Source organism: Equus asinus, chromosome 12 (assembly GCF_041296235.1).
Source record: "Equus asinus isolate D_3611 breed Donkey chromosome 12, EquAss-T2T_v2, whole genome shotgun sequence".
NCBI classification, from domain to species: Eukaryota; Metazoa; Chordata; class Mammalia; order Perissodactyla; family Equidae; genus Equus; species Equus asinus.
Genome location: NC_091801.1, coordinates 8,004,874 through 8,019,532, shown reverse-complemented (window position 1 = coordinate 8,019,532; position 14,659 = coordinate 8,004,874).

Sequence of the window (14,659 nt, the reverse complement as noted above, 5' to 3'; positions counted from 1 at the left end):
AGAGCAACTTCCGTTGCGTTATCCATTATGCCTGTCTCTGTCTGCCTCTCCATTTAATTCAGGAAGTATTTATGGAACACCTTCTACTTCCATGTCTCTGAGCTAGACATTATGAGAACACCCCAGAGAGATAAAATCTCATCTCTGGCTTCAAAGAGTAGATTGCCTGGTAGGAGAGCCAATTCCATAAAGAACTTGTCTAACACAGTCTAGTAGGGGAGTGGTATATTTTTGTAAACATTTATGGTACAATAAGGAGCAGCTTGATTGCTTGGGAAAGGCAATAGACTCACAAGACATTGGATTCTTGGCTTCATCACAGCTCAATCTCTGATGTATTATTTAGGAAAAATCTCTAATAGCTCTAGATTCTGTTTCTTTTTCTCTAAAATGGAAATGATCATGCCCACATTCCCCTTCCGACAGTTGTCTTTGGGATCAAATGAAATGTACTGACAGAGCCTTTAGATACTGGACAGGATTCACAGGTCTAATAGCTAATAAGAGCTAATATTAATTAAGTAGTCTGTGCCAAGCACTGGGCTAAGTAATTTAAATATTTTCTGTTTCAATCGTCATAGCAACCCTAGAATGTTCGGGAACATGCCTGAGATCACAGACTGACTCCTAACCACACTGTAATCCTGTCGATCCTTCTTTTTTCATCAGTAAAATAAAAATAGTCTCAGTGAAATTTTCTTTTTTTTAAGTTGTGGTAACATATAACATGAGGTCTGCTCTCCTAACAAACTCTTAAGTGCACAATGCAGTATTGCTCACTATAGACACATGATGTTCAGCAAATCTCTAGATCTTATTCACCTTTCCTAACTGAAATTTTATCCCCATTGAACTGCAACTTCCTGTCTTCTCCTTCCCCAGATCCTGGCAACCACTATTATACTTTCTGCTTCTATGATTTTGACTGTTTTCCTCAAATAAGCAGAATCATGGAGTATTTGTCCTGTGACTGGCTTATTTCACTTAGCATAATAGCCTCCAGGTTCATAAATGTTGTCACATATGGCAGGATTTCCTTCTGTTTTAAGACTGAGTAATATTTCACTGTGTGTATATAGCATATTTTCAATGAAATTTCTCAGACCAAACAATACTAAATGCTACAATACAGGTATAAACTGCTTCAGGAGCACAGAGGAGAAGTCGTTAGTCCTTATGGGTCAGGAATTTATTGATGTGGCATAAACCCCAACTCATTATCCAACTCTTGGTGTGCCTGCTTCATCAGATCATCCTTTTGCATTTTTATTAACACTCTTAGTCCTACTGGCAAACTAGGCTTATTCGTTTTTTTCATCTTCCCAAGATCGTTACAAACAATTGTAGAAATGATTGGATGAATGAGTGAATAGATCTTATCTGATAGCCTGGGCCAATTTTGGTCTTCATTATCTTTCTTCTGCCCATCATTTCTTCTGATCACTTCTGAGCACCATCCCAAACTTCTGGATCAGGTTAAGTCCCCTTGCTACATATCCTCATAATTTCTTGTACATTATTATGATTGCCTACAGATGTCTGCCTTCCCCACCAGATTTTAAGTTCACTGAGATAAACACCCACTGTCTTATTTACCACTGTGGCTCCGATGCCTAGCTCATAACAGGTGATCATTAAATATTTAAGAAACAATGAAAAGCTGAATGAATTTTCTAAAGCCTGCATTTTTAAATGACCTAGATTTTGGCTATCCAAAAATAGATTTTGCTCCCAAAAAACCTTACTGACCTGGTATTGCTGCTCTATTTAAGATAAAACACTCAGTGTACTTGACGGAATATTTGTAAATATCAAAAAACTAGATATGCATTAACCTTTGAAGATATATTTTCATAAGATGACAGACAGACATACACAAACACACACACCCATACACACAAGGCTGATAAAAGGAAGGTTTCTAAAAACTACCTGAGAGCTGCATCCTAAAGATGAATCCTATTTAGTCCAAACATCTACGGATCTTATTTTAATATCCAGGTCCTAGGTACCTTAAGAAACACTACAAGAATCTAAAGCATCAACAAGAGTAAACAAAATTCAGTCTTGCTTACGAATGCAGGAGAAAAGAAAGAGACATTTCAGAAATATTTTTAAAAATGTTAATGTTTTCTAGTTACCCTTGAGTTAAACAGAATGAATCTGAATATACTACAGAATTTCCCAAGCTCCCTGCTTTTGCTAGAGAAAGCCAAATGGCATTAAATATTTGAATCGATGGCCCTTTGTCTCATTCCCTGCCTACTACATCATTCAAGGTCCAACAAGGTAAACAGAAGACACTACAAGGTATTTGAGACACAAGGAATTTAATGCAGAGAATTGGTTACACAAGGGACGGAATTGCTGAGACGTCAAGAAGGAATTGGTGAGGCAAATTCAGGGAGTAGCAACAGCAGGAAGCTACAAACACCACTGGGATGGAGGGACGAAGGGAAGAGGGGGTGTTACTGGAGCCTGGGGGTGCAGGGCACTTGATGGAAGGTGGAACCAGGCAGAGACTCAGTCACCACTAAAGAAGCCACCTACAGCAGATATAGACGGGGAACCATACCCCAGCTTTTCGTCCCCTGCTGTCCTCTAATCTGAGGAGCACAGTTTGCAGGAGTCAGCTCCCTTGTGATACAGAGAAGAGGAAGGAAAGGCCAAGGAATAGTGTAAGGGTGCCCAGGCTCAGCACCAGGGCAGCATCCTTACCTACCAGCCTACTAGGGATCTGCCCACCCCTGTGCTTTCAGGGTCACAGAAGCAAATATCTGCTGCTTTCTCATTGGATATTAATAAATTGACATCATTCTGATTTGAAATATTTTATTGTTGCTAAAAAACCTCTTCCAAAGCTGTTGTTCTTAAGTCCTATTGTTTTACATTCATTTCACATTTACGGTTTCTGTTTCAAAAGATAATATTAACCCGTACATTATTATTATGTAAAAGACATGATATAAAAAAATAACTGTTCAGTCTTAAGGATTATTCATAATAATAGGTAAGGAATTTGGTATTACTTGCAATTTTGCTTCTTCAAAGTGAGAAGTGTGGGTAAAACCGAGATCTAAGGGAGGAATAAATAAAGGTGACACATAAAAAATCCAAGGGCTAGAATGCTAAAAAGTTTCTGATGCCAAATAAGAATCGTTTTGGAAAACAAAATCTTTTTAAAAGCATGCCTACGGTCACCGTTGTCAAAAAAGTCTTACAGGAATTTAAATCACTTGATTATTCAGAAAATATATCATGGAATATGCACCATGCACAAGACCTGCCCAGCTCACATTAAATATTCATTTTGATTGACCAGCTCAATCACTCCACGATAAAGCCTTGACTTGCTCAGGCCCGTGTATCCTTGGTCCGTGACCTCATCAGGTCTCACAAACCAAATAACTGCCAGGTGTAGCCATCGTCATCTACCTGTGGTAAATCAGGGTACAGGAAATTGATTCTAAAGTACCTGTGAGACAACCAGATGGGTTTGAGTGCTTTGTCCTTCCCCACTACAGCTGATCCTTCCAATCTCAGAGGCCATTTTCTTTTCAAAACCTCAGAGAGCGTGTGTTGTCATTAAAATCACCAGGCAGCCCCGTAGGCATGCCTAGGCAAGCTCGGTCTTGTGAGGCATGTGAAATTCAGCATTCTAAACCGCTAGTGCCCATTAAGGGTCCTCTGGCAATTTCCATACAATTAAGATGGCCAAACTGCAACCAGGGAAATTACATTCTTCCTCCTTCCACAAGGTAAATTAAGCAGTGCAGTTGTGCACTACTAACCAGCTACTGTGTTCCTTCCCAGGAGGCAGAGTTGAGGGGAAAGAGTCTCATCAATCCAGCACGACCCTTAGATATTATCTGTTCCTAATTTCAGCAAACCGAGGAGCAATGTTGACCTCCTCGGGAATATTTAACCCACTCCCTCAGAAACTTTGAATGCTTAGATGAGGTCAGGGACGAATTGCTTTTTTTTCTAAAATGTCCTAAAATGCCCCAATAATATAATCTCATTATTTAATAAACTTTTAAACAGAAGCAAAGGTGAGGAATGGACACTATGGAATGGGAAAGTACTCAAGTATAATGAAATGTCAACTAGAGATCAGTTTTAAAAAGCCAACCAGAGCAGATATGCATACACATTTTTAAATATTATGATGCTGCTGTCCCTTATAGAAACCAAGCCATAGCACAATATAGACTTATTTTTCATTGTTTAAAAGCTAAACGTTCCTCTTCTCCTTAGGATGTAGAAAGCCATGAGACAACATCACTCTCACCCTAAAACATAGCAGAGCTGAGTAATCAGCAAGATTGTAACTTCCTAACCCCAACAGACAGTTGAGGTTGAAAGGCAGGGGAACAAATTGCCAGGTGAAAAATAGCTCCTGCTTCTAGCCAAGAAAGAGTAACAGGATCCAGATTTATGCTCCCACCTGAAACAACTAAAACTGCCGAGGAAATGTATGAAACAATGGTTTTCAGACATTGTGCAATAGACAGCACAGGAGAGAGACCCAGGAGAAAAGGAAAACAAGCAGAGTGAACCCTATAATTTTTCTAGCTGCTGCCTAGGGAGAGTTTCCAGGCCACAGTGCAGAGAGACGGTACCCTAGTGGAGCCGAGCCTCCTGCCAGAGTTAAGGAGACAAAGTTGGGAAAGCCTAACGGGGCTAGAGTCACAGGGCACAGTCCAGATAGAAGAGAGTTGCCCAGAGAAGGAGTTCCAGAAATCTGCAGAGGGACCCCCTCAGTCTTCAGCTGAGCATCAATCAAGTCCATCCATGTGAGGAAACAGCTGAAGGCCAAGAAAGAAGCAGCCAAAAGAACTGGAGGGACCAATGCCCACACTCACACTTTGTGTCAGAAGGACTTCATCTTCCCACCAGCCAATGTAGGACACTGGGCACTGTTCTCTGCAGGTTGTCGCCTCCATAGTATGACAAAATTACCCCTAAAGGCTGTTCTGGTCTAGCCTAAGAAAACTTAAAAGCAAATCTAGAAAGAACCAAACTGTTTCCAGGTAATTTAATGGTACCTCAGAATAAATTTCAGGAATATATACAGGAATAATAAAATATCCAACACCCAAGAAGTATTATTCACAATTTCTGGCATTCAGTTAAAAACTACTCATCAGGCATTGAAGCAGGAAAATATGACCCGTAATAAAGAGGAAAACGATCAATAGAAATGACACAAATGAAAAAATTTGTAAATGTGAATGTTAAGTAGACATAACTATATTCAGTATGCTTCAGAAGATTGAAGAAAATTTTTGTATGTTAAGTAAGCACAAAAGACATAAAACAATGAATTGAACTTCTAGTGAAGAATATTTCAATTTCTGAGGTGAAAAATACACTGAATGCAATTAACGGCAAAAAGGACTCTGAAGGAAAGATTAGAGAACTTGAAGATACGGCAGTAGAAACTATCCCAATAAAACACAGAGGGAGAAAAGACTAAAAAATAAATAAATAAGGAACAAGACATCTGTGGTTTATGGGACAACTTCAAGTACCCTAAAATATGTGTATAATTGGAATCTCAAAGGACTGGAAATAAGGAGATGGAAAGAAAAATATTTGAAGAAATAATGCTAAAAATGTTCACATTTGATAAAAATTAAACACTGAAGACAAAAACATGAAAAAACTCATTAATTGTTCTGATAGGGGCTGTTATTGTTGGCATCCTGTGGTCTCCCACTTCTGCTTAAGGGAAGACAAAACTATTTTGCATGTTTTTCACAAACTTAATAGAACTAGACCCTGATCCCGCATCAACAAAATACTGTTACTGAAGCCATTACTATTTCTTATGTGGACATAAGGCCTGCACTTACCTGACACACACACACTAATCTGAGCTCTCCAGCACGAGTGATGATAAAAATTGCTTCCAGGGCCAGCCCCATGGCCAAGGGGTTAAGTTCGCACTCTCTGCTTCGGCAGCCCAGGGTTTCGCTGGTTTTGATCCCGGGTGTGGGCATGGCGCAGCTCATCAGGTCATGTTGAGGTGGCATCCCACATAGCACAACCAGAGGCATCACGACTAGAATATACAACTATGTACCGGGGGGCTTTGGGGAGAAGAAAAAAAAATAAGATTGGCAAGAGATGTTAGCGCAGGTGCCAGTCTTTAAAAAAAAAAATTTCTTCCCCTTGGACTTCCTGTTGCCCAGTCTAGGTATATGCAATAGCCAATACCTCTGGCTGCACTTGGATTAATGGCATATTTGACTGGCACCGTTCTGGATATGGAGGCTGGCTACATCCATCCTACAAGTAGGCCTGGTCATTATGCTAGGAATCATAGTCATTATCACTCTCATTTGATGTTGCCTAAGACAAACGAACAGATTTTGTCCAAGCAACTATTGTATTTTATTGGGATAAGTATAAGCAATCAGGAACCAAATAGATAATCCACAAATAGATCCACACATGTCAATTGTTTTTTGACAAATGTGGTCAAGTATTTCGATGGAAAATGATTCTCTTTTCAATGAACAAGTGACATCTAAGCGCAAAAAAGAAAAAAATGGAACCTCATCCTTCACCTCAGACTATATACAAAAATAAACTCAAGAGTAAACCTTAATGCTATAAAGCTTCTAGAATGAAACATAGTAATACATCTTTGCAACCTTGGGCTAAGTAAACATTTCTTAAGAAACCAAAAGCACAAGCCATGAAAGGAAAAAATGGATGAGTTTTGGACTTCATCAAAATTAAAAATTTTACTCTTCAAAAGATAGTCAAGAAAATAAAAAGAAAAGCCATAATGTAGAAGAAAATATTTTCAAAACATATATCTCATAAAGGACTGTGTCCAGAATATATAAAGAAAACTTACAAAACAATAATAAAAGAAGCAATCACAGGGGACAGCCCCAGTGACCTAGTGGTTAAGTTTGGTGCACTCCACTTCAGTGGCCCAGGTCCAGTTCCCTACACCACGCAATTGCCAGTGGCCATGCTGTGGTGGCAGCTCACATACAAAAAGAGGAAGATTGGAAAAAGATTTTAGCTCAGGGCAAATCTTCCTCAGCAAAAAGAAAAAGAGGAAGCCATCCAATTAAAAAATGTGCAAAAGAGTTTGACACTTTACCAAAAAAGAAATAAGGATAAAAAATAAACACATAAAAAGATAATTGCCATCATTAGTCATTAGAGAAGTGCCTAAGTGGCACAATGAAAGCCAAAAATTTAAGATCCTGATAATATTAAGTGCTGGGAAGGATGTGCAAGAATTTTCAAACATTGCTAATTGTTAGGCAAAGGAGAATAACCTGTTTGGAATACATGTCCACACAGAGAGTTGTACTCGGATATTAATAGCAGCTTTATTCATGATAGCTGGAAACTAGAAACAACCCAAGTATCTGTCAACAGGTCAACAAAGAATATTTAGTAAATCTATGCAATGGAGTACTACACAACAATGAAAAGGGGGGGCAAACACTGATATATGTCACGTGGAAAAATCTGAAAATCATTCTGCTGAATGAAAGAAGCCAGACAAAGAAGAACTCATACTGTATTGCTTTACATTTACATAACATTCTAGAAAGTTGAAAACTAATATAGAATGACAGAAAAATAGACCGTTGTTTGCCTGGGGTCAGGGACAAATGGAAAGATGGACTGCAAAGGGGCATGGAAATCTTCCGGCGTGATGGAAATGTTCTGTGTTGTAATAGCAAGCAATGATTTCCTAGGTATGTACGTCTGTAAAAACTCATCAAATTGTAAACTTTGAGTATATTTATTTTATATATATTGTACCTCAATAAAAATGATTTTTTTAAAAAAACCTAATTGTAATGGGAGACTTAAGTAAAATGTGATCAACTCAAGTTCTCCCAAAAAGTTTCTGAGCTTTCAACCCAATCGGATTGATCTTTCCTCAGTCACAGGGTCAACACACAAAAAGCTAATAGTCCAACTGCTATTTACATGAAGGTTTCACTAAAAAACAGCAGTATCTCTTAAGGAAACCAACAGTCCCTTCTGCAGGGGCAGAAGAACGAGAGCAGTAGCAATGTCTCGCAGCTTATCCTCTCTCCACACCGGCAGTGTAGCAACAATTATGACTCCCAGCAGCACCTGAAACGGCCCCTGAGTCTCTCCGCGCAGCCTGGCTCCAGAACTACCTGCAGAATCCTGAGCAGTTCCACAACCTCCCTTTTGATACAAGATAATCTCTCAAACATCCAAACGTGCCCACCTAGAATGGCCATGCACAGCCATCATTTCACTTTGGAATAGTTCAAAGAGAAGAACTTGCAAAGGTCCAAACCTTGTCTTCTAAGATATCCACCAATTCAAGTCAATTTCTAGACATTTTCTTGGGACTCACAAATTCACCACACTTAACATTCAAATTAACAAATTAACTATTCTAGACAAAAGATCAGAAAAGAAAATTCAGTGCCAAGGTTTCCTAAAAGTCCTCTCCCTCCTTAAAATTCAGATTAATTTTTAAGAAGCTGCTTTTTCTTAATTGATGTAACTTCGATTTATAACATTAGATAAATTTTGAGTGTACATCATTCTGTTTCGACTTCTGTGAAGATTACATCGTGTTCACCACCCAAAGTCTAGTTGCCATCTGTCACCATACACATGTGCCCCTTTTCCCCTTTCACTCTGCCTCCTCCCTGTCTGGTAACCACCAATCTGTTCTCCGTGTCTGTGGGGTTTTTGTTGTTGTTGCTGCTGTTTTTATCTTCCACGTATGAGTGAAATCATACAGTTATTTGGCTTTCTCTGTCTGACTTATTTTTCTTAGCATAGTACCCTCAAGGTCCACCCTTGTTGTCACAAATGGCAAGATCTCATCTTTTTTATGGCTGAGTAGTATTCTTAACAAACTGCTTTTAAAAGTGAACTGCCTGCCTTCAGAGAAGAAACATAATGAGATTTGGCACTTCCATCTTCATGATCTTTAGCAAACCAAACATCCTGACAGGAAATGAACTAACTGGTGATTTAACTATTTATATAGTGGCACAGAACTTGTAGATTTTTCCCAAATATCCAGAATTCTGTTATTGTGGGAATGGAAAAATCTTTTAAGTGATTAAGATTTACTTCTTAAGCAACTTCAGGATATCGTAGATAAGGCAACGTAACTTCTTAGTAAAATGCTCCCTCTTTGAGAGCATCTCCCTGCTGGATGTACCAGACACTGTGGTTTGTCAGAATGACAACTGTCTCCTCTACTGCGTCCAAACGTGGTCAGCACAAGTCTGAAATAACAGTGCATTTGAAAGGATCTGTTGCATACAAGAGCCCATTTTGAGACTTTAGCAATTCATCCTAATTTTAGTTTAAATAAAAATGACTTAAACCTTGAAATGGTTTTCTTCTTACTGTCTGAGGATCCAATTACACTAGACTACAAAATGGTTAACGAACAGAATGCTGGAGGAAGCACGCACTTTCTATGAGGAAGAAAGAAAAAGAGATTGGATCACGCACACCGACAGGATCAAAGAAGGATGGCAAGTGATGGGTGATGAGTCTGCATTCTTTATCCCAGCTTTGCAAACAAGTAATTGTAAAAGGGAAGGTTTCCAATTAGAAATTCAAGAAATAGCCACCTAAGGGGCATAAGACATGGTATCTGTACTGTGCCAAAAATAAACAGAAAAATGCATAGGAAAGAATATTAAATGAAAATGATTTGACTGAGCCAAAGAGATCAAGAAATGGTGCTTTTGCAGTTCCAGAGCATTTGAATTATTCATCTTCTCCTTGAAAATGTGTCTATTATAATAAAGTCCACCAGAGCTCTTCAAATTAAAGTAATCAATGGAGCATGATACTGAGAATAATGCCCTTTAAACAAATAATAACACCCTTTAAACAAGTCTTTCTTTTCCTTTAAGATTTTTTTTAGAAAAGCAGAAATCATATTTTTAAATTAATAATTCTAACATCTTTAACAGTTTAGACACTCACATATCTAAGAATTATCACTCTATCGGCAACCTTTTAATGCAAACATGGAAGTAAACATAGTGTCCAATAACAAAATGACAAGAATCTAAGTGGAAAAGTGCAGACTAGACTGCAAACAAAAAGCATAAATCTCAAGATGTCCCCTGCAAGATGCAGAATCTGGCAAAACATCTGTTTGGCTGGCTGGCAGTCATCCTGAGTGATGATCCATGCCTTTTACTTCCTGGAAAAATAATTAAGCAGTGAGTCCAACAATCTCTTCCAGCTCCCCCAAGAATTGAAAGTGCCAAGGGCTCAGAAGTTTTTGTTAAAAATTTTTTACCTGGGACCTTGTCTAGCCAGGCTGCCTCTTGACCAGAAACAAGGTAGAGATGTGGACATGGGACAGAGGACAGCTCAGTGAGTTATGGCTCCTGGTTTGGTGTTTGGTTGTCACAGAGCTGCCCTTAATCCTGCATGGATGATCCATCATCACAAGCCCATCTCCATCCCCTCAAGCCCTCCTCTCCTCCCAAGGGACTCGGATGGAGCAAAGACCTGAATGGACCAGTCCTGACTCTATGAGCCCCAATTTCCTCTTTAAAACAAAACACATATCCAAACCACAGGAGCAGAAAGCAAAAAGAGCAAATTCATCTGCTTTTGCTTAGATTATCCTAACTGATAAGACAAGACACACCTACATAGCTCCAGCTCAAGAATAGGAAAAAACAAAAGGAAGGCCACCATTGTATGGTACCAAGTCAAGTTTTTAATGGATAAAGTAGGCAACGTATCCTTTCTCTGCTATGCACTAGTATATTAAGGATGTTGCTCTATTAACGCATGGTGTAAAAAGGAGCTCAACCTGTTAAGAGAATGATTTATCCAACATTATCATTTAATTACCAACATTCCTCTATATTCCTTTATAGTGCTATCATTTCATTGGGCACATGCACTGAGATTTTCTAATTACATCCCTCCCAGGTAACTGATGCTCAGCAGATTTGATTAGCATTTTTATCTTCCCTTTCCTCATTGAAAATAAAATAACCTATCTTTGTATCTAAGTCAAAGATAGCAGCCTCCTCCCCAGGTCTCCTTTGCACAGACACTATTCATCACAATATCCTGTGGCTTGCCTCGGGGGAGGATGTCACCTTGCACGATTCTATTAGAGGATGCTATGGCTTCATATTGAACAGAATACTGGGTCTCCCTGCACCAGTATAGTGTGGGAATTAAGAGGCTTTGGAGTCAAATTAATCTGGTTTCAAACTTCAACTCCACTACTAACTAGTTGCACATCTGGCAAATTACTTGATTTCTGTGACAGTTTCACATTTGTGAAGTGGAGACTGTTATTAGAAATAAATGACAAAATGTGTGAAGTGTTTAGCACAGCATCTGGCACTTAGTAAATGGCAATTTTTAATGTTGCTATTGTCATAGTCATTGTTGTTACCAGGATGTAGATAAGGAAAATATTCAGAGATTTCAGGTAAGGTGTGTGTTCCCAGGCAACTTAACTTACTGAAGGCCTGTGTCATAAGCACCTTGTTCCAGAGACTGACTGGCACCCATCCACTTAATATTAAGGTTTGAGCATGTTTCTTGTTCTCTACATTCTCCAATGGTGCCGCCCATTCTGTTCTCTGCCCTTCCTAGCTCTGTTTTGAGTCCTAAGGGACTGACCCTCACAGACTCTATCACCTGAGTCCTCCTGTCCTCTGGCTTCTGGTTGGACTCAGCCAACAGGAGGCATCAACAGGAAATCCGAGTGTGAGAGAAGGCAGGTCAGGAGTGTCTCCCCCCACGACCACCCTGCTTTGGGCCATAGCTCCGGCAGTGGTCAGATTCCTCTTCAGCTGCACTGGAGGCCCCTCCACAGCTCCAGCTTCCGCTGGACTCTGTTAACAGCCCTGCTTCCTCCCAGGGTCCCTTCAGGCCTAGAGGTGGTGTTCGCTTCTTGTCATGCTAGTACCTGGGGCCTGAACACCCCTCATTGGTTTGCTTATCCATGCTTCGTAAATAGACCCTTCATGAAATACGCATCAGAATTTTATCCAAGTATGCCTCTGGTTCTTGTTGAGACCATGACTGGTTTGCACCATTTGCTTAATATATTTCTCTGTAGCCAACTGGGTTAATGTTCATTTTAGGATTTTTATTGAGCCCTTACTATACACTAAGCACTGGGCCAAGTGCAAAGTGCAAGGAAAAAATAATGTCTGTATCTTTAAATATTCGTGTGTGTGTGTACCACAGTCTTTCTCTTCAAAGACTTCAATCTTCATAAGGAACCACATCTAGAAACCATAAATCATAATCCAGTATAGTAAATGTGGTTGTGTATGTGCAAAGTGTTAAAGGTACATGAAGATTTATAGTCTAACTTATCTGTGGAGGTGGAGGGCAGGCAAGAAGGGGAGTAGAGAATGGAAATCTCTAGCTTGAAAATCTTTTAGTTTGACCTCAAATAAGAGGAACTTAGGAGGCAGAATTATGAGAAAATGGCATTTCAGGCACAGAAGAGAATGTTTAAAAGTCATGATGACCTGAAGACACACCAGATGTTTAGTAAACAGCAAAGTCACCGGGAGTAAGTAGAATGTAGCACTAGGATTAGAAATGTGATGAGATGAGTGATGACCATCAGGAGGTGGAGTCAGGTGGCTGGAGATTGGCTAGGGTTTTGTTTTTTGTTTTTTGTTTTTTGTTTTTTGTTCTTTTGAGGAAGATTAGCCCTGAGCTAACATCTGCTGCCAATACTCCTCTTTTTGCTGAGGAAGACTGACTCTGAGCTCACATCCGTGCCCATCTTTCTCTACTTTATATGTGGGATGCCTGCCACAGCATGTCTTGGAGATTGGCCAGGTTTTGAAAGACATTACTGGAACTCATGCAAAAGGCTATGGAATGATTTGATCCCAACTAAATTTTGGCTGATATTTCTGGAAGCAGCGCAATAATACAAATGCAAGATAAGAGTCTAAACCAGAGCAGTGGCCTTGAAGTTGAAAATCAGAGGACAGTTTTGTGGATGAGGATCAAGGCTGCCCCAGAGAGAGAAGCCCAAGGCATCCTGCCCTACATACCGACCTATATCATCCTCTGGGAAGCATAGGACGTCCAGACCTGATCCACCCTGATTCTTATCTTAAGTTATTGGGCCACCAAATAACCAGACCCCACCTACACTGATACCATTTTAACAACTCTTTTATGTAAGCTTTCCTTTGTCTTGTAAAGAGGTAACTCACATACCTATGACTTAAATTTAGCCTTAACCCTCAACCCATGTTTGCAGCTCTTACTGCCCATGGGTCCTGTCCCCATGCTACTCCTCGCTATTCCCTGAATAAAAGAGCACTACTACCAGAAAAAAAAAATCAGAGGATGTATGGAATAAAGATTTCAGAGAGAATTAACAAGACTTCAAGATATTTGCATAGGGGAGGTGGGGGAGGATCAGCTGTAGGTTCAACCTGAGACGCCTGTTTAGGTCACATCACAAATGGTGCCTCTGTTAACTGAGACAGGAAACAGAGGGAAGAGAGCAGATCGGGCAGGAGTGGATGAGTTCCTTTCAGAAGAAAACATCTCACCTGCTGGGGTTACAATAATTGGCTTAAAAAAAAAGAGAGATGACCATCACTTTGAGAAAAAAGGAAGTAATCTCACAAGTTAAAAAACTAAAAGTCTTACCAGGGCTGCACCAGATGATTAAAGTTAGTGACGCACCTTAAATGCAAGAAATTCTAAAAGTAAATGCTTCCGAAGGTTCAAGTTGGACTTCTATATGTACTTTGAGGTCCTCCCTCTATCACTAAGCACAAGTAATGCCTTCCTATACTGTGCTTCCACAGCATCATTGCATTATAGTCTTGTTTGTTACCTGTCTGTCTCTGTCTCTCTAGTTTACTTTGACATGTAGCTGTAAAGACCTACGCAGCACTAAGTAGAATCTAGTGGAAAGACTTTGAATGTGGCATTTGGAGATGTAGATTTACTTGAAAAGGAAGAGGAACAGTGGGCAAAGGAGGTTGCTAGCCCAACCAGGGATGCGAACATTTCCTCAGGCCCCTACGATTAAAACAGCGTGTTGCTGGTATACACCTAGACGGGCAGATCAGTAAAAAGGAATAGAGAATCCAGAAATATACACAATCGCCAATGGTGTTCAATAAAAGTAGAGTCACAAATCAAATGAGAAAGATTCACATTTTAATAAATGCTGCTGGGATAACTGGATGGTAATACAAAAAAGGGTAAAAGTTGAATTCATTTCTGTTGCCAAAAACCAGTGACAATTCTAAAGGAATTAGACATTTAAATGTAAAAAAAATGAAATTACGCAAGTACAAATATTTGTGAATTTCTCTATAACCTAGAAGCAAGGAAAACTCTCTCCTGCTCTGAATCTTAAAGCTTTAAGGGAAATAATTAACAAATTTAACTACATAAAGGTTAAAAATGCATGACAAATATAACTACATAAGCAAAGTTAAAAGATCAACATGCTGTTAAAAAAAAACAGGCTAGGGGTAGGAACAGATGAGTTTCTAGAAAAGGCAAGTGATTCTCATATATTTAGGACTCTTCAATACATGAGTCTCATAACTAAGAGAATAGCTCATATTAGAAATACAAATTAATATTACACAGATATACTATATCTTATTTATCAAAC